Source organism: Babylonia areolata, chromosome 24 (assembly GCF_041734735.1).
Source record: "Babylonia areolata isolate BAREFJ2019XMU chromosome 24, ASM4173473v1, whole genome shotgun sequence".
In the NCBI taxonomy this organism is placed as follows: domain Eukaryota; kingdom Metazoa; phylum Mollusca; class Gastropoda; order Neogastropoda; family Buccinidae; genus Babylonia; species Babylonia areolata.
Genome location: NC_134899.1, coordinates 52,462,097 through 52,482,096, shown reverse-complemented (window position 1 = coordinate 52,482,096; position 20,000 = coordinate 52,462,097). Strand labels below are relative to the sequence as shown.

Sequence of the window (20,000 nt, the reverse complement as noted above, 5' to 3'; positions counted from 1 at the left end):
ATATTCTGACATTCCTAATTCAGCATCAGTAACATCAGAATCATCCAAACCTCTGTCCTCCCAGGATGACATGGCCATCACTTTGGGGTTCCAACCAGACACTGTACCTCACTTCTGGAGGAGAGCATCCTCTGAGCTTCATCAAATGTTGGTGATGAACACCTGGGTGTTCCAACAGGCAGGTAGCCCACCAACTTCCTTGCCCAGACAGAAACCCTGTGACTGTGTCAAGTGGTCACAGCACTGTGGCACAGCTCAGCAAGGACAACAGGACAGGTGGTTCTGTTCTCTGACACTCTCTGCACTCCCAGCCCCTGACAACTCCCACAACAAGGAGCGGAGTCCTCCCCTTGCAGCCCTCACTGCCCTTGTGACCGCTGTACTGAAAGCCGTGCTACACTGGGTACCAGCACACTGCAGAATGACAGGCAGCAACACAGCAGACACACTGGCCAAGGAAGCAGCACACAGTCAGCAGACCCACAGCCTGCTGTCCCTTGGTGACGCCCACACTATCATCAAGGCACACCTGAAGGAGAGATGACAGCTGCCACACCCCTGTCACAGCCCTCAACACAACCCTCATCTGTTGGGACCAGAGGAACAGGTCAACATCTTCTGCCTGAAAACAGGACACAATCACCTGCAGCACACACACACACACACACACACACACACACACACACACAGGCACTGGCCAGTAAGACACACAGATTTCAGCACTGCACAACCATCAATGCAAACCACATCACAGGTGGAGGGAAGCGGAGCACCTTTCAACTTCTTCCTTTGCTTTTCTCTTGTCCATCTCTTACCACAGTGACTGTCAGACTTCAGTTTCTTTCCACGTCTTTCTTTCACACTGACTTTTCCCTTTTGCTCCTTGGTTTCAGCTGGCAGGGAGGACTCTGGCATGGAGATGATAGCTGGTAAGAATGACTGGAACAGACTGCGCATAACTTATTTCCTTTGGATCCAAAAGTACACGACAAAGTCCTTCAAGTCTTGGACAGAGCAGACTCCACCAGCACTGAAGCAATGCTCATCAAGGCACAGCTCTGGTGGGTGGGACATGTCATCAGGATGGAGCAGTACCACATGTCCTCAACACTTCTGTTGTGCATGGACAGCTTGCCACTGGGAACAGAAGCTGGGGCCGACCACACAAACGGCAGAAAGACACCGTCAACACCAACCTCCGGTGTTGCAACATCCAGTCACAGGAACTGGAAGATGCAGCTGCTGACCGCCCACACTGGTCAACCCTCACTTGACAAGCTTCCACCATGCACTGCCACAGGGCAGCATCAACATCAACACTTCAATGAGTTGTACCTCTGTATCATCTTCAGACATTAAGGACCACTCTCATAGACATAGACACAGGCAAACACTGAGACAGACTTGTGGACTCAGACACAGACAGACAGAGACTGAGAGAGTGTCACTCACCAAGTCGGGATTCCAGAGCAGTCAGTGCCTTCATGTTGTCCTGCAGTGAATCTTGGGCTGATTTCATCTTCAACTCCAGGGAGGTAATCTGGTTTTTGGATGATGTCATGTCAGTCTGCACAGCAGAGTTTTCTCCCTCAAGATTAGACATGCCCTTCTGGACCTTGACTATGTCTGACTTTAGCTCACTGCAGTCGGTCTTCAGCTGGCTGACATCATTCTTTATTATGCCATCATCTGCCTGTAAAGCTGTGATGTCTGTCTGGACAGTGGTGAGCTTGGAGTCAACAGCACCATGATCAGCCTTCAGTTGGATGATGTCCGTCTGCTGCATGGAAACCTGTGTCTGCATGGAGACCACGTCATTCTGAAGTTTGGCCAGGTCTGCACTCACTTTGTCCTTTTCTGCCGCCAGCTCAGCCAGGTCCTGGTGAACAATGACGTTTTTATCTCTCAGTTCTACCATCTCTCTCTGCAGGGCAGCCAGTTCAGTGGACAGTTTCACGTTCTGGTCTTTCAGCACGCTTTGTTCTGACGACAACTTGTTGTTAGCATTACTCAGATGCATCACATTTTGTGTAAGCAGAGTGTTGGTAGAATGCAGCGAGGTGACCTGACCCGCCAAATCTTCAACTTTCTTAAACAGATCATCCAAGCTCCTTGGATGTGTCCCCACTGGTGACACAGTTCCTGGGTCAGCTTGAAAGTGCAGTGATCCTGAATCTGCCTTGCTCGGTGTGCTGGTAACTTTTTCTTCATTTGACGCCATTTCGTTGGTTTGACTTCCTTGTTTCGGTCATGTGGTACAGGTTCGAGATGTTAAACGAGCGTGTCAGTATATCAGCCTATAATTTTTTTATATAGTAAGTTAAATTCTACGACAAAACGGGTATTTCAATTCCCACCTTGAACTGATTTTATTTTTTAATTCTTTATTCTGGTGCGCTGATTGAACTAAGGGAGAAAACGCTGTTGGTTTACAAAGTTTCCACCCTCACGAAAGACCGTTGTTATCAGTTTCAGTTTCAGTACCTCAAGGAGGCGTCACTGCGTTCGGACAAATCCATATACGCTACACCACATCTGCCAAGCAGATGCCTGACCAGCAGCGTAACCCAACGCGCTTATTCTGTTGTATCAGCTCAACCAGATCCGATGTAAAACCCAATACAGACAATATTCCTTCTTCCCTTCCTCTTTTTTTTTTTTTTTTTTTTTTTCCCCAATCCTCACAACAGCGCAATCCTCAGCAACCTCCCAAACTACAACAGAACCATCAATAGAATGATGTTGGTTGTACAAAGGAAGAAGAAGAAGAAGATACGTGACTGGAACAACCTGCCTGAAACAGCTATAGCAGCAGACACCTTGGACACCTTTAAGTCTAGGGTGCCCCCCAATCAGTAGTTAATTAGATGATAGGTCCCCTACCCCCCCCCCCTCCTTTCCCACCCCCTCTCTTTACCCTAATATTTTTGGGGGTTTTTAATTTATTTTTGGGGCCCTGCTGTCTATCAGCAAGGGACCGGCTAGCTCGGAAGGGCGAAAAGTAAAGTGATAGTAGCCTGCCGGAGAACCCACTTAAGAGTAGGACTAAGTTTCATCCTCACTAATAGGTCTGTCACTTTCTGTAGCTTGTTTTTCTTTCATCGCAACCCAACAACAATAACGGCGTAAAAATCAAATTGTGTATTGTGGCCGTCAACGCAGTGAAAGTGAAAGGTCGAAGATCGCGGCAACTTGTCAGTCTTGCTGGGAGCGCCCCCGTGTCGATACTCCCCCACGTCGGGAGCGTGTCGATATTCCCCCGTACGTGTGTGTGTGTGTTGTTGTTGTTGTTGTTACCAAACAAGATGGAGAGTTCGTGTTGAAGCGACAAAGCGCAATCCGAAGAGAACGCGTACCTGACACCCAATACTGAAAAATGTTAAACGACTCACAAATCGACATGAATTTTCGGTTTCCAAGGCATGTATTTTGGGGTTAGCATGAAAAAACAGGAGACGACATCGAAGTATGAAGGACCGAGAGAATCGCTCACCCCCGTTTTGCAAATTTGGCTGACACTTTGATTTTAATGCAACAGGAACATTTCAAAATGCTGTGGCAGATTCGACCAAGTGATGAAATGTATGGGAAAATGGATGCGCGAACAAGAGGGAGCCGGCCACGTGGGCATAAACGAAAGTTATTTACGATGAGAGGCATTACAAATGACGGAGGATGGAACACACATCCGCATCCATGCAGGCGGCATCACGTGAATTCGAGAATGATTTTAATTGTTAATCGAAAACATCATTGTCTCAATGTGCAGGTTCGTCAATCTTCAGTTACTCGATACCACTGTCACTGTTTGTGTGTGTTTATGTGTGTGTAACGTAGTATGGTGTCATTTTAATTAAAATGTAGGACATTGTAGGGCAGTTTGAGTGTGTTCACGGTTTTAATATGTGCATGATCATAAGTAATAATGAAAAACTGACTATACAGCCAATAATTTGTTCCTGGCATTTTAGAAATATCGTTAACACATATATTCAACTCTATCCATCTTATCAACCCTTCCCCACTCCTATCAGTGCTCTTAAACACCCCGCCCCCCTCTCCGCCCACACACACACCACATGCAATAATAAATCATAAAAATATAATGGCCCATTTCACACCCAAACCCTCCTGTGCCTTGTATTTTTGTAAACCCATTTTCACCATCATTTTACAAAGAATTAAGTGTGTGTTTTCCAAAGAAACAATCCTGTGCTGAAGGTTTATAAAATAAAATAAAATAAAATAAATCTAAAATGACAACAGTTTTTGTTTTTACCCATCTGTTACTGTGTTAGCAAACCATATTTAATTGATTTGAATGTTTCTGATGCCACATTTTCCACTGTTAATTTACAAAGGTCTGTAAACTTCTAAAAACTTGAATTGTGTATGATTTACACTACAGAAATCAAATTATTAAATTTTTTTGTTTTGCCAGGTTGCCTGTGATGGAGACTGGAGATTCATCAGCATTGTGACAAGATGAGCTGGATCTGTTCATCACTTCATGTCAGGGTATTGAGGATGAGCCCACTTTTCACAGCTTCAGAGGAACATCAGCCTCCCCTGGACTGTATTTTGCTTGGCAACAGTTGGATACATGATCAGCAACCTGGCTGATGACCCCAATCCTCAATCCAGTGTAGGTGAGTTTGAAATTATGTCATATGTGGTAAAGAAATTAGCAGTTTGAATGAATTTGTGTGTGGGGTGGGGTGGGGGGGGAGTCGGGGGAGGGTGGGGTGGTGGTGTCTGTGTGTCACAGTGTGTGTGTGTGTGTGTGTTTGCGTCAGTGTATGATGTGCATGCAGGTGTAAGTCACTGAGTGTGTGTTGGTGTGTGGTTATATAATCATGTTTATGTGTGTATGTCATGTATGAACTATTTTGATGAAAATGTTAGAAATTGTTAAACTGAGATCAGACTGATTTCTGCTCCAGCAGATTATTGATATACAGTGTGCTGTAAAATGTATTCCACAAAGTTAGATAAACATGGGGATGGGGATTGGACGACTTCTTTTCACACACATATATACATCTGATATGCCTGGGGTTTTTTGTTGTTGTTTTTTTTAACAGTTTTATTGATTTTATATTATCGTGTTTCAGAGCTCATGTATACTAGGGTTGGTTTGTTTGTTGTTGTTTTTTCAGAGCCTGCATTTCTTGCTGCAATTTCATGTTCAGGGGAACATAGAATTCCTAATAAATGTTTAAAAAAAAACAAAAAACAACACAATCCATTCTTTCATTATAATTATCATCATCATTGCTTAGAAATGCTGACAGTAATTTTTCTTTTTGTGTGTGAAGAAAATTAGCTACTGATCACCTGCTGCCTGGGGGTGGACCAACTGTGGAAAAAAAAACACAGTCCTTGTGGGTGTGGTCTGGCTGTTGATGGCATCACCCCCACTGTTTGGCCACCAGGGAGCAGTAGGTGAAACATTTTATAATCATTTTATCTTCAGTATTCATCAAAAGAGAAACTAGGTGTGCATGTATTTGTAACTATGTAAGTGAAACCGAAGTTATTATTTTATCAGTTGTTTGATGTGGCTTTTGTGTGTTGCTGTTGGACTTTATTTATTTTTTTCAAGTATTGTGTTAGGAAAGTATGTTCTTAATCCTACATAGTGGGCATACTTAAACACACACACACACACACACACACACACACACACACACAAGACACATACACAACACAAGTACACACACACACACACACACACACACATACACAGTGCAGTGCCACCTGTATGTTTTTTCCCTGTCTCAAGTGGATATTACTAACAAAGTAGATTTTTCTACATGATTTTTCCAGTGACATTCCTTTTGTTGTCATGGATTCTTTTAAGTGCATGCTGTATATAGGGCCAGAGAGTGTGTGTGTGTGTTTGTGTCAGTGTATGATGTGCATGCAGGTGTGAGTCACTGAGTGTGTGTTGGTGTGTGGTTATATAATCATGTTTATGTGTGTATGTCATGTATGAACTATTTTGATGAAAATGTTAGAAATTGTTAAACTGAGATCAGACTGATTTCTGCTCCAGCAGATTATTGATATACAGTGTGCTGTAAAATGTATTCCACAAAGTTAGATAAACATGGGGATGGGGATTGGACGACTTCTTTTCACACACATATATACATCTCATATGCCTGATTTTTTTTTTGTTTTTGTTTTTTTAACAGTTTTATTGATTTCATATTATCATGTTTCAGAGCTCATGTATACTAGGGTTGGGTTGTTGTTTTTTTTTCAGAGCCTGCATTTCTTGCTGCAATTTCATGTTCAGGGGAACATAGAATTCCTAATAAATGTTTAAAAAAAACCAAAAAAAAACCATAATCCATTCTTTCATTATAATTATCATCATCATTGCTTAGAAATGCTGACAGTAATTTTTCTTTTTGTGTGTGAAGAAAATTAGCTACTGATCACCTGCTGCCTGGGGGTGGACCAACTGTGGACAAAAAAAACACAGTCCTTGTGGGTGTGGTCTGGCTGTTGATGGCATCACCCCCACTGTTTGGCCACCAGGGAGCAGTAGGTGAAACATTTTATAATCATTTTATCTTCAGTGTTCATCAAAAGAGAAACTAGGAGTGCATGTATTTGTAACTATGTAAGTGAAACCGAAGTTATTATTTTATCAGTTGTTTGATGTGGCTTTTGTGTGTTGCTGTTGGACTTTATTTATTTTTTTCAAGTATTGTGTTAGGAAAGTATGTTCTTAATCCTACATAGTGGGCATACTTAAACACACACACACACACACACACACACACACACACAAGACACATACACAACACAAGTACACACACACACACACACACACACACACACACAGTGCAGTGCCACCCATATGTTTTTTCCCTGTCTCAAGTGGATATTACTAACAAAGTAGATTTTTCTACATGATTTTTCCAGTGACAATCCTTTTGTTGTCATGGATTCTTTTAAGTGCATGCTGTATATAGGGCCAGAGAGTGTGTGTGTGTGTTTGTGTCAGTGTATGATGTGCATGCAGGTGTGAGTCACTGAGTGTGTGTTGGTGTGTGGTTATATAATCATGTTTATGTGTGTATGTCATGTATGAACTATTTTGATGAAAATGTTAGAAATTGTTAAACTGAGATCAGACTGATTTCTGCTCCAGCAGATTATTGATATACAGTGTGCTGTAAAATGTATTCCACAAAGTTAGATAAACATGGGGATGGGGATTGGACGACTTCTTTTCACACACATATATACATCTGATATGCCTGGGGTTTTTTGTTGTTGTTTTTTTTAACAGTTTTATTGATTTTATATTATCGTGTTTCAGAGCTCATGTATACTAGGGTTGGTTTGTTTGTTGTTGTTTTTTCAGAGCCTGCATTTCTTGCTGCAATTTCATGTTCAGGGGAACATAGAATTCCTAATGAATGTTTAAAAAAAAACAAAAAAAACCCATAATCCATTCTTTCATTATAATTATCATCATCATTGCTTGGAAATGCTGGCAGTAATTTTTCTTTTTGTGTGTGAAGAAAATTAGCTACTGATCACCTGCTGCCTGGGGGTGGACCAACTGTGGAAAAAAAAACACAGTCCTTGTGGGTGTGGTCTGGCTGTTGATGGCATCACCCCCACTGTTTGGCCACCAGGGAGCAGTAGGTGAAACATTTTATAATCATTTTATCTTCAGTATTCATCAAAAGAGAAACTAGGTGTGCATGTATTTGTAACTATGTAAGTGAAACCGAAGTTATTATTTTATCAGTTGTTTGATGTGGCTTTTGTGTGTTGCTGTTGGACTTTATTTATTTTTTTCAAGTATTGTGTTAGGAAAGTATGTTCTTAATCCTACATAGTGGGCATACTTAAACACACACGCACACACACACACACACACACACACACACACACACACGACACACACAAGACACATACACAACACAAGTACACACACACACACACACACACACACACACACACACACACACACACACACACACACACACACACACACACACACACACACACACACACACACACACACACACACACACACACAGTGCAGTGCCACCCGTATGTTTTTTCCCTGTCTCAAGTGGATATTACTAACAAAGTAGATTTTTCTACATGATTTTTCCAGTGACAATCCTTTTGTTGTCATGGATTCTTTTAAGTGCATGCTGTATACAGGGCCAGAGTTTATCGTCTCATGTGATTCACTAGCAGCCAAACCACATCTTGGTCCATGCAACTCCAAACTAATCAGGTGCATTACAACTAGGCCACCACTTCATTCAAATAACAATCATATATTGTACACTGAATGTAGCAAATGTCAAAGGACAACATGCATACATTAGATTAACCTTGAGCCATGACAGAATGCTTTCTTTTTTCTTTCTTTTTTTTTTCTTTGACAGATTTTTGCAGGTGCCCACTGGAAGTGGAAACAGCTGGCCTCTCATACCTCCTTCACTTAGTTATTTATCTATTTTTAGGGTCTTCACAATACCCACTTCCAACATATTTTCAAATGGTTGTATTGCTCTCTCTGCAAACATGATCATGCATCAACTGTTAGTGTTATGATTGAGTTAAGCATATAGTAAGGTAAACTTACCACTGGACTCAAAAAGTGTGATTTGCTGTGATTAAATCATTCACTGATTCAGTGAGTAATATTTTATACTTGAAGGCTTCATCAAGTGACAATGACAGCAGTGGGTGACAATAAACTATTCTTAAATGACACACAAAAAGTAAGAGGCATGTCCACTGAATTAGTTCTATCCATCTGACTCAAAAAATGAAGCTTACACATTGTATACAAGAAAAGGTCAAGCATCATGAAAATTACAGTTCACTGTGTGCCAGTTTGATATTGAACAATTATTGTCAGATTGGCCGATATATACACTTCTTTCCAATGATTTTGTTTTGAGAGAATCTTTTTTTCTTCTTCTGCATATTTAGTCTTCAAAATCTGTACATGTTTCTCCATTTTGTAAATGTGTGAGAGTTAGAGTTGTGTCTTGTAACATTTGTATACCTTGATGATCAGCATGCAAGTTATCAATGTTTTGTTGGGTTTGTTTCTCAGCCATAGTGTCCCCATACTCTTCATCAACTGAAAAAGAAATCAATGTTGTAAAATAAAATGTCAGATAATATTATTTATGAGTGTGTCTTTTTCACTCTGTGTGTGCACAGTGTGCATGTATCATTGTATGCAAGAGGCTGAGAATGAGAGTGTGTGAGTTGGAATACAACTGCAATCTAAAAAATATTTTGCATTACCAAACATTGATTATCTCAGTTGATGTCCAAAGGTATGTTGTGTGTTGTAGAAATAACACATTCAGTACCTGCAAGTACCAGTGTACTTATGGTCATGTGCTTGATCTATAAACACAAATAATTCTTTAACTTTCATATCAATAACATTAAGTGAGCACACCAATTCTATTCTTGTCATACATCATTATCAATTTTGATAAGATTATACACAGAATTGATAAATCTTCAACACAAATCAAGGTGTCCCAGATATATTTAACATGTCACTGCTAAGAGCAACTACATCATTCTTTAGATTTTAAATAAAAACATTCCCATTTTCTCAAAAAAACTTGATCATTACATGCTGGTCAGGCACTATTGTAAAGTTTGAATCACTATTTGATTGCGCTTTTAAAATGATTATCAAATGATAACTTGTAACAGATTGAATTATATGCAAATTTAATTAAAACAAAATGTTTTGCACCAAGATTGGTGTATAAATTGATTTGTTACTTATATTGGAAAATCCACAAACATGCAGGACTGACCAACGGCACTGATGTTGTTGCTTCCATTCATGATTTGATGTAAATTCGTCTGGTGGTTTTGCCCATGTCTGTGCAACCCTTTTTGTTTCATTTTGTTTTCCTTTTTTTTTTCTTTTTTTTTTTGTTTACATTTTCTTGTATGTTGTTCCGGTGTTTTGCACCAGACTTTCACGCCCTATGTAAGGAAAATCAGTCATATTAAGGTTTGAAATACAAAACTGAGACTGGTGGTAAACTTTTTTAAACCTTTATCTGCATATAGTACCTGTCAAGCAACAATGACAACTGCAGTCATATCACACTGACTTGAGTCAGGCCTTAAAAATGTCATAATTATGTCAGAGTTATCTCCCCCTTTCCTCTGATCCATTTTTCAATAGTTTGACACAATAGTAAAATTTCTGTATAAGTACATGCTGTGCTTGGTATTGGATCACCAAAAGACCAGTCTAAGTTTCAGCTTTTTTGTTTGTTTGTTTGTTTTTGTTTTGGGGTGTTTTATTTTTTATTATATTTATTTTTTTTTGTTTGTTTGTTTGGGTTGTTTTGGTTTTTTTTGTTGTTGTTGTTGCTGTTGTTGTTGTTGGTGTTGTTGGTGGTTTTTTTTTTTTTTTTTTTTTTTTTTTTTTGCTGTACATGCAGTGACACAGAATCAAGTCAAAATCTGTAAAAGCTCAATTATGAGGACTGGGGAAACAAAATATCCAAACACAGTTTTGAAGCATAACCAGCTATCAAAGATGTATAAGTTTTCAGTTTTCAGTTTCAGTAGCTCAAGGAGGCGTCACTGCGTTCGGACAAATCCATATACGCTACACCACATCTGCCAAGCAGATGCCTGACCAGCAGCGTAACCCAACGCGCTTAGTCAGGCCTTGAGAGAGAGAGAGAAAAAAAAAAGATGTATAAACATATTGATAATTCAGTCATAATGAGCAATACATCTTAAACTGAAAAGGTATATAATATTTTGGATAGTCAACAGCAACAAAACAAAGTATTATTCAACACAAATATAGAAACTGTGCTCAGTTCTGTTTTATTTTAATAAGTCGCTTTTGTTTTGAGCTGAACGAGTTTGTAAACTTTATTTTTCCAGCACGTTAAACAATGTGAGTTCCTGTAGATTACTTAATTGTGAGGAGTTTATCAGCGTGCAACTGCAAGGTGATGATGGCTGGGTTTTTTTGTTTGTTTGTTTGTTTTGTTTTGTTTTGTTTTTTTCTTCACGTACGGGAGGATTACCTTTTCATATATTCAAACTACCCCTCCTCCTACTGATTCCATCACAAAGCGTCTTATTTTTGTCAAAGATTCATGGTTGTTACTATACGATCTTCAGTTCAGCTTTCCGTTTCATCAAGTTCATTAATTTTATTCCAATAACCTTTCCAATCACTAAGTCATAATGGTTTTGTTTGATGTTTCCGTAGCATTTTAATCAGTACTTCATACTTATCGTCATTCAGATCACTACGAACTCTTATATTGGGATCAGGATCAGGATTTGGGGCGTTGTTATATACAACTTAGCCATTTTTGGCTTTTTATGCCCCTTCAGATTTACTCCTTTTTTATTGTTGGTCAGGTCGTTGACCAGCTCAGTCATTTTATCCATCAAAGTCGTATTTCGTTTTTGTCAATAACTCATGTTTATCAATGATGTTCTTAAAAGTATTTACACTAGGTGCATGTTTGATATTGTTTGTTAATTTGTTCCAGTAATTTGTTACTCTGTTATTACCTCCACTGCTGTTGTCAAACGGGCACACATCAATTCAATTTTTGTAAAATTGATGTGCGTGAACGTTCAGTCATGCGGATAGAAGGCCGCTTTTATTCACGATGTGATTGTTGACCATGCTTTGACATCGCCATACTGATTGAGACCTGGTTGTATGAGCAGGGAGACGAATCATAAAATTATTGCGCAGCTTACGCCGCAAGGGTACAAACTGAAAATATTCCCTAGACAAGTTAGGGAGGGGGCGGTATTGCAACCATTATGAGAAGCCATATTCAGGATGTTTGTACATTCAGAACCTTCGATTATACATCATTTGAGGGTGTAGCGTTAAAGTTTGAGTGCAATAGTTTCGTCAGTGTCATATTATATGCATATATAGACCCCCACCAATTAAGTTGACATAATAAATGTAACACCCAGACTTTTATTACTGGGTTTTCTAATCTCCTGGATAAATACAACCTAGAGACAGGGGAATTAGTTTTAACTGGCGATTTTAACCTTCATTATGAACAGACCAGCAGTTCAGATATATTTCAGTTGCGTACTCTACTTCACGACTACGGATTAAAAATTTTAAAATGGTATGTAAACAAACCAACAAACATGGTCACATACTCGACTGGCTTGTGTGGTACGCCCAGCTTGTCCATAAGTTACAGCGCTATGGAATTAGAGGTCAGCTCAACACCTGGATCAAAAGCCTTCTTGAGGACAGGCAGCAAGCAGTTGTGGTGGAAGGAGTCACCTCCCATACATTCCAGTCAACTGAGGTGTTCCCCAGGGCTCGGTCCTCAGCCCTTGTCTCTTCCTTCTCTACATCAATGACCTCCCAAATACCATCAAATCTAAGGCCAGATTATTTGCAGACAACACCATGTGCAACAAAATAATCAAGAAGGAAGCTGACCAGCACACACTCCAAGAAGACCTAGCTTCCCTTTCCATCTGGGAGAAACAGTGGGCCATGCAATTCCACCCGCAAAAGTGCTCCACCTTGAGTGTCAGTAGAAAGAAGAAAAAGATCGCACCAAACTACAAACTCCATGGCCGTCCGCTTGAAAACGTCAACACCACAAAATATCTTGGGTTTGAACATCCGAGACAACCTAAGCTTGTGGTCCCACATCAATTCTACAGCCAGCAAAGCCAACAAGACCTTAGGCTTTCTCCAGCGCAACTTGAAGATAGGAAACAAGAAGACAAAGGAAACTGCGTACAAAGCCTTTGTTCGACCTATCCTTGAGTATGCTGCATCTGTGTGGGATCCCTATACAGCCAGTGACATCCAGGCCATCGGAAAGGTCCAGCGCCGAGCAGCAAGATGGGTCACAAACCGACATCGACAGACGTCCTTGCTCCCTCAACTGGTACCCTCTACAAGTCAAACGGAAATAATATCTCCTGGTAGATGTTTTACAAGTTCCACCATGGTCTCATCTCCATCAACTCAGCCTACCTACCAACACCATCAGACAGCAGGCTGAGCTCCAGGAAAAACACCTGCAGCTACGATATACCTGCCTGCAGGACGCAGTACAGACATAAAAAAAATTATGTTTTTCTTCCCCCGTACCATCCCGGAATGGAATACACTGCCCTAGGAGGTTGTCACAGCCGAGTTGCTGGACTGCTTCAAGTCGAGACACGCCTCCTGCTTGTGACATAACAGAGTAGACTCACACCCCCCCTCCCCCACTACCCTCCAACACCTCTGTTTAGGTTCCCCTCTCCACCCCATACCAACCAGCAAGTCCACCCACCCCCGCTTTTCTTTCTTTCTTTTTTCCACTGGTAAGTAGTGTCGTAGAAGGCTAGGGCTGTGCCGGTCGGGTGTATTCCCGGGGACCGCTACGGTAGCCGGATTGGCCTAGCTGGAGATGCGAATACACCAGTGAACTGCACCCCATCTCCCTTATCAGTTAACAGAACATCCCTCGGTAGCCCAGCTAAACTGCGGCCAACAGCAACCTCCCACAACACGACAATTTTCATCAGCATACTGATGTTGGTCGTTAAGTGGAAGAAGAAGAAGATTCCCACCCCCCAGTTTAAAGTCATGGACCTGGCTCTTGCTGACTACATGGCAATTCTTTATGACATCCCTTTAAGAGACAGAAGCGACCGAAACGTCTTGTTACATCGCGGAACACAAAGATGATTAACCTTGCAGGCTTGAGCTATTCCAGGATGATATCAAATCCTTTATGGATGGAACTGACTCCAGCTCATCTCCTCAGACAACATGCAACACCTGCCTCCGCCAGATACTGGACAAGCATGCCGCTCTCTGCACTCGCCTTGTTACTGACCGCCCCTTTGCTCTCTGGATGACTGATGAACTGAGGGCCGCCAAGCGGCGGGAACAACAGACCGACCACGTCTGGCGCTTCAACCAACTGACAGTCTCTACCATGAACTCCTGAAAGAAATGACAATAAAATCCTGTGAACTCGATCCTATGCCAGCCTCTGTCTTTTCCCAGTGTGTCTCACAGCTTCTCCCACAATCACCAGTGTTGTCAACTCATCCCTTCTCACTGGAACGTTTCCATCCACGCTCAAAACTGCAAACGTCCGGCCTCTTCTAAAGAAATCCAACCTTGACACAAACATTTTGAAAAACTATCGACTAGTTTCTAATCTTCCATTCCTGTCCAAACTGTTTGATAAAGCTGTCCTGAAGCAGCTCAACAACCACCTGTTTCAACAATCTCATCCACCCATTTCAGTCTGCCTATCGTGCTGACCACAGTACCGAAACCACTCTCCTCTACATCCTGAATAACCTACTGCTAGCGTCCGACTCAGGACAGATCTCCCTTCTCACCCTTCTCGACTTGTCAGCCGCCTTTGGCACGATAGACCATTCAGCCCTTCTTTCCCGTCTTCATTTTACATTTGGTATCAACGGCACTTTTCTAAACTGGTTCAAATCTTATCTCACTGATCGATTTCAGTCTGTCATTGTTGGAAATTTCCAGTCTGAACCCGTTAAAATCGAACATGGAGTCCCACAGGGATCTGTTTTAGGCTCAGCACTCTTCACACTGTACACTGCTCTTCTCGCTGAAATTATCAACCGCCATAATGTCAGTCATCATTCTTATGCTGATGACACTCAACTCCAGAAGAATGATACCCCCGAAAAACTGTCGTCGCTCTTGCAAGAAACATCCGACTGTTTCTTGGACATTCAAAACTGCATGGATGACTCTAAATAAGTTACAGTTGAACGCGGACAAAACTGAAGCAATGATCAAAGGAACCAAACAAAAACGCTCTTTCATTACAACTGACACAATCAAACTTGGCAGTACATCCATCCCTCTTTCCAGTTCAGTCAGGAACCTCGGCGTTATTCTTGACAACACACTGTCCATGCAAAAATTTATCTGCCAGACATGTCAATCCTGCTACTGTCAATTGCGGCGCATCAGTTCCATCCGGAAACATCTGTCCATTGATGCAACATCTAGACTTGTCGTTTCTCTCATTCTCTCTCGCCTTGACTACTGTAACTCAGTCTCTATTGTCTGGTCAGTTTGCCTGCTTCATCCATTCAGTCCCTTCAGCGCATACAAAACTCTGCTGCTCGACTCGTCCACAGAAAGAAAAAAAATCTGAGCACATCACTCCTCTTTTACAACATCTCCACTGGCTCCCTGCCTCACACAGAATAAAGTACAAGATCAGCACTCTATGTTATAAATGTATTCACAAAATCTGCCCCTTCTTATCTCTGCGGCTGCCTTCACCTCTACGCTCCGCCTTTGCCTCTACACTCCATCTCGCTATCTACGATCGGCGTCGGATCCACTCTGTTTACGCATACCCACATTCAAACACATCGATTGTTGGCCGCCGTTCTTCCTCGGTCTCTGGACCTTGCAATTGGAATGAACTTCCTCTTTCGCATCGTCAAGTCTCCACACTCAGCTCTTTCAAGTCTGGCCTTAAAACATACATCTTCCCAGAATAGCCTCCCTCCCCTGCCTCCTCCTTGTCTTCAGTTTCTCCAGTTTTAGAGTTATGCATGCGTGTGAATGACTGGTGCGAAAGCGCTTTGATTTGTCTCTGCACAAGATTCAGCGCTATATAAATACCATTATTATTATTATTATTATTATTATCCAGACAGATATATGTCAAGGAGCGTAACAAACTGAACTGCGGCTGATTCGTCTTGATGTAGATGTTGGCTGCCTATACCCAAGAAGAAGAAGAAGAACGATATGCACACAGAGCAAAGCGCCAATATTTCAACGTCAGTCAGTGTTCCATGCCCAAACAGCTCTATGCTGTATCACACCAGCTCACTGGCAAAAGTAGAGAACTGTTGCTGCCAAAAAAACCAGTCCTCCTCAGGATTTCCCCGATGCTTTTAGTAATTATTTTGATGACAAAATTGTTAACATCCGGCAAGAACTGGACGCTTGCCCGCCAGAGGACCAGTTTAATGATTTTAAAGAAAATTTGATGACATGTTTTAGACCCGTCTCTGAAAAAGCTGTAAGAGATTTTATTCTTAAATCTCCAAGTAAGAACTGTACGTGCCCACTAACCCTTTAAAAACATGTCTTTATGACCTTTTCCCCTTGATTACCAGAATTATGAATCATTCTTTAGAGTCAGGCATTTTTGAGGACTGTCATAAATTAGCCATTGTCACCCCTCTTTCGAAAAAGCACAGTTTGGACACAACTCAGCAAAAGAACTATAGACCTGTGTCTAATGTTTCATTTCTAAAATCATTGAAAAAGTTGTGTTACATCAGCTCAAGGAACATCTTGATAAAAACGGCCTGCTTGAAACTTGTCAGTCAGCTTATCAAAAAAGCCATAGCACAGAAACCGCACTTCTTTCGGTCACAGATAGTTTCCTCTCAGACACAGACAAAAGACTTACATCTGTAGTGGCATTTTTAGATATGTCAGCGGAGTTTGATACAATCGACCACCAAATTCTTACCAAACGTCTCAGCACTACCTTTGGCATTAAATCTATTGCTTTGAAATGGTTTTCTTCATATATTTCAAATCGCCAACTCATGGTTTAAAAAACAACAACAAAAAACAAAACAACCCCCCCCAAAAAAAAAACAACAACAACAACAACAAACAAACAAAAAAACCCAACCAACCAACCAACCAGCCAAAAAAACAACAACAACCCCCCCCCCCCCCCACCCCACCCCCGAAAAAAAACCCACAAAAAAACAACAAAAAAACCACCACCACCACCAACAACAACAACCCCCCCCCAAAAAACACCAACCAACCAACAAAGAAACAAAAACCACCTCTGATGTTATTCCACTTGTGTTTGGTGTCCCTCAGGGATCAGTGTTAGGGCCTATCTTGTTCACTTTGTGTACTCAGCCTTTGATCGACATTTTCAAAAGGCATTCATTTGGTTATCACAATTGAATATGCAGATGATACATAATTACAAAAAGCTGCTCCACCATCTGATCTCAAGACAGTCATTACTGAATTGGAAGCTTGTGTCGCTGATATAAAAGTATGGATGGACAAAAACAAGCTAAAACTCAATGAAAACAAAACTGAACTGATCGACCGATCGACCTCGTCTTAACCTTCGCTGGCTACCGTGGGTCGTACACGACCCAGAAGAGTACAAAAACGCAAATATCTCAGCCAATTCTTAATATTTTTCTACGAAATTTCAGAAATATTTCCTACACCTAAAAGGCCAACTTTTGCCAAAAAATGAAAAAAATTCATCAATTAGTTAATGAGTAATTAAAGGTGGCGTTTTAACTACACACGGACGCTTGTGTGGGTCGTGTGACCCATGCTTATTAAAGAGGAAAAATCGTGGTCACCCCTCGAAAGCTCGTGTGGGTCATGCACGACCCATACCTTTTCAATAGTGATTTCAAAAGGTTTAATTTGTAATTAGTGAAGGAAAATAATGAAGTTTTACTTTCAATAGCCTCACTCTCCCCCCCCCCCCTCCAGCCCCGTCCCTTTCACCTGTCTTCAGCTATAACCCCCTTTCCATCCCTTTCTCTAACAGCATGTACCTGTGTGACTGAATATCTTTGTGCGTGTATAGGATGCCATGAGTCATCTCTCTCTCTCTCTGTCTCGCTGTCTGTCTGTCTGTCTCTCTTTCTATCTCTGTGTGCCATAAGTAGGGTTTGTATGCGCATGTGGTGTTATCCGTTTGTGTGTGTGATCAGTTGTGTGTGCGTGTGTGTGTGAGTGAGTGAGTGAGTGTGTGTGTGTGTGTGTGTGTGTGTGTGTGTATGTGCGTGTGTGTAAGTGCGCGAGTATGTGTTTTTTCTGAGTGTATGTGTTTGTGTGAGTCTGTGTGCGTGTGCGAGCGCATGTCTGTGTAATCAGTTGCTACGATATGTTTTCCTTTTCTATATTTTGTCATAAGCTTTGGAGGAATATACTGCTTTTTGTCTCTAAAAGGTATGGGTCGTGGACGACCCACATGAGCTTCCGTGTGTAGTCAAAAGTATGGGTCGTGCACGACCCACACAAGCTTTGGAGGAATATACAGGTTTTTGTCTCTAAAAGGTATGGGTCGTGAACGACCCACATGAGCTTCCGTGTGTAGTCAAAAGCGGCAGCCAGCGATACCATTCGGTAAAAAAACACATAACTAAAAAACACAAACAACGGATCCGCCAGTCACTTGGCCCTGCTTCAAACATCAGCCAAATACCTCGGTGTATATCTCGACCAAACCTTGACTATGAACGACCAGATTTCATTCCTGTGTCGCTCATGTAACTTTCATCTTGGGCTAACCTCAGTCAGACCATACATAACAGAGAAAAACATGCGACGCCGCATGTGAAAATCACGTATAAGTCGCTGGAGAACATTTCACTCAACAGGCTGTGAAAGTGACAAGGGGTGAAAATATCAGATTTGATGATTTTGGTTATTCAGATTCTATTACTCTTTTTCTTTTAAATTTACAAGTGTGATAAAGAAATATAAAGTAATAGTGCTTTTTTTTATGTTTTCTCGTTCGGAATTGATGGTCATGAGTGGGAAACAGCGAACTCGTTTGCCCCAATTTTGAACGCGATTTCGTTCTGTAACAGACTCGTATGGAGCGCAAGAACAAAAACTCCAGGTTGCAAACAGTCTCTTGTCCTACTTCCACACTGTTTAAGCGACTTGTCCATGTTCAAGTTCAGCTGACGCTCTATTCATCACTGCTACAGTTTTGATCGTATTCTTGAATTATTTTCAAACGTGGCACCCTTCTTCTGTCCAAGTCTGCATTATTATCGCTGTCAGTGTTTTGTAAAAGCCACAATAATTGCTGAAAGTGAGTGATACTCACTGGGCTTCCTGAAGACGAAGCACAAACATGGCGGCGGTGGTAGCCAAGCAGATCTCCAAACTGCTCTCGTAAGCGGCGAATTTCACCTCTCCAGAACTCACTGAAGCAGTGACAGAGAAGTGTGTTGGTGACAAACTATCAGGAACAGAAGATTTTAGCAGTGGTAAGGAAGAAAATCAACTTCTGTCAGTGGAAAATAGGAATGAAGACACTGAATCTGGTAAGTCAGACTTGCTTTGCCTTTGTCGCTCACGAAGCTTTCGCTTCAAGTGTTTGTTTGACGTGTTTTTAAAATTATGTAAAGTTATGGCGAACTTAGCTGCAAAGAATAACGTGTATCACTTTGTATCTGTAAATAATAACTGAACTAGTCTGAGAAATCCATCAAAAACAAGTGACAATGCTGATAATGTTGATGCTTTTTTTTGGGGGGGGGGCAACAAACTGCCAAGGCAAAAGCGAAAGTTGGGACAACAATTCACTGACAGTCAAGATTATAAAAAAAAAACAACAACAATGGCATGCTTTCACACCTAGATGAAGTTGCTTTAGACTTTTAATGTGTATAAGTATGTGAATAAAAAAAGTGAATAATGCATTTCAGGTGATTAAGAATGGGTGCGTATTTGTGGATGTGAATGATGGGTCTGTTGTGGACACTGTGTGTGCGTCGCGCGCGCGTGCATGCGTGCGTGCGTGTGTACACATATATGATAATTATTAAATTGTGTGTGTGTATCAATTTGTATGCATAAATAACATGTGAGTGTGTGAGTGCACAAACATGTGAGTGTATGTGTGTGTATGATGAGTGTGTGTGTGTGTGATGATGATATTTAAATTGTGTGTGTGTGTGTGTGTGTGTGTGTGTGTGTGTGTGATTCCATGTGTTCATGTGTTTGAATATATGTGCGTGTGTGTGTGTGTGTGTGTATTCATACTTGATTTGTGTATGTGTGTGTGTTGCTTGATTTTTTTTTTTTACATTATCAGTTTCATATTTGACAGATAGGTAATTAATTATGGATCTCATTTACTGGATGTTTTTTTCACTTGTGCTAACTAATCAACTAATTA

The 20,000-nt window shown here is 41.2% G+C and overlaps 1 protein-coding gene and 1 long non-coding RNA gene across 2 annotated transcripts in view; one reads left to right on the top strand and one right to left on the bottom strand.

Annotated features, from left to right (window-relative positions):
• The window catches only part of LOC143299071 (uncharacterized), a 41,969-nt gene that overhangs the window by 5,190 nt on the left and 16,779 nt on the right, over positions 1–20,000 (bottom strand). The window lies entirely within an intron of this gene.
• On the top strand, positions 1,710–5,755 carry LOC143299076 (uncharacterized). Its single transcript, XR_013057471.1, has 3 exons — positions 1,710–1,834; positions 4,442–4,649; positions 5,319–5,755. It is a non-coding gene; the product is annotated as an uncharacterized LOC143299076 (long non-coding RNA).